Source organism: Carlito syrichta, unplaced genomic scaffold, assembly GCF_000164805.1.
Source record: "Carlito syrichta isolate Samal-C Ts95f unplaced genomic scaffold, Tarsius_syrichta-2.0.1 Scaffold314013, whole genome shotgun sequence".
In the NCBI taxonomy this organism is placed as follows: Eukaryota; Metazoa; Chordata; class Mammalia; order Primates; family Tarsiidae; genus Carlito; species Carlito syrichta.
The window spans coordinates 699,535-701,389 of NW_007258109.1; positions in this window are offsets into that span (position 1 = coordinate 699,535).

Genomic DNA, 1,855 nt, shown 5'->3' on the forward strand with positions numbered 1-1,855 from the left:
GATCACATGCAGAAGACTGAAACAGGACCCCTGTCTATCCCTATACACAAAAATTAACTCTAAATGGATCAGAGACCTAAATGTAAAACCTCAAACCATAAGAAACTAGAAAATGAAGGACATACCCTCATGGAAATTGGAACTGGCATCCAATTTCTGAACAAAACCCTAAACCCACAGTCCATAAGCGATAAGATAGACAAGTGGGACCTCATTAAACTGACAAGCTTCTGCAAAGCCAAAGAAACCATCAAGAGAGCAGGGAGACAGCCTACAGACTGGGAAAAGGTATTTGCCAACTCCAGGTCTGACAAAGGCTTAACATCTTGGATCTACAAGGAACTCAAATGTGCTGAAAAGAAAAAAACAAACAACCCCATTATAAAATGGGCAAAAGATATGAACAGATACTTCTCAAAGGAAGACAGTTGAGCAGCCAACAGACACATGAAGAAATGTTCAACCTCACTAATCATCAAGGAGATGCAAATCAAAACCACACTGAGATACCACATAACTCCAGTCAGAATAGCAATTATCAATAACTCAAAAAATAACAGTTGCTGGAGAGGGTGTGGTGAAAAGGGAACGCTTCTACACTGTTGGTGGGAGTGCAAACTAGTACAACCTCTGTGGAAAACATTGTGGCAATTCCTAAAAGCTCTAAATATCGATCTCCCATATGACCCTGCAATCCCCTTACTGGGAATATACCCTGAAGAACTCAAATCACTCCATGAAAAAGATACCTGCACACGTATGTTTATTGCAGCATTGTTCACAATAGCAAGAACCTGGAATCAACCATGCTGTCCATCAAAAGAGAATTGGATTAAAAAAATGTGGTACATATACACGATGGAATACTATGCAGCCATAAAAAGGAACAAAATCATGAATTTTTCAGCAACCTGGATGGAACTAGAGTCTATAATACTGAGTGGTCTTTCACAGAAACAAAGATCTGAGTATCACATGTTCTCATTCATAAGTTGACCTTGAACATCTATCGTAATACTATAAAAAAAGAATCGACAGTGGTGGGAATCTATGGGGGGGACAGGGAGGGCAAGGGTGGTGGGACTAATGGTAGTCAATATCTGTCTGGGGATGGGGGGACACCCCTTATCAACAAGGGTGCCTGAACGAAGCATATTTGTATACCTAACCCTTAACTGTACCCCACAATATCAACATAAGAAATACTGATATGAAAATAAATAAATAAATAAATAAGATGATTAAGAAGAAGAAAAAAAAAATTATGGTCAAACAGTTCCCAAATTTAATGCAAGTTATGAATCTACACATCCAAGAAGCTCAAAGAACTCTAATGAGGATAACCGCAAAGAGCATCACAATAAGACATGTTATAACCAAATTGCCAAAGGGTGAAGAGAGAATTTGCATCTAGAGAGAAGTGACTCATTATGTACACATGATCCACAATAAGACTAACAGCCAGCATTCATCAGAAGTCATTTAAATCAGAAATCAGTAGAATGACATAAAGAACTGAAAAGAAAAATCTGTCAACTAAGAATTCAATAATCAGCAAAGCTATTCTTCAAATTAAGACAGTCCCGGATTAACCAAAATTTGGAAAGTTTGCCACTAGCAAACCTGTCTTAAAATAAATGCTAAGATAATTTTTCAGGCTGAAAATAAAGGACACTATGTAGGAACTTCAACCCAAATGAATAAATAACTCTGGAAAATGGGGGAGAATGGGTGGAATAAACTCTAGATAAAGTTTTTTTTTTAAATACAATAAAAGTTAAGTTGTTAAAATAGCCTATTATAAACATAACTTATGTCAGCCACATGATAGCCACAAAGCAAAATGCATAGCAGA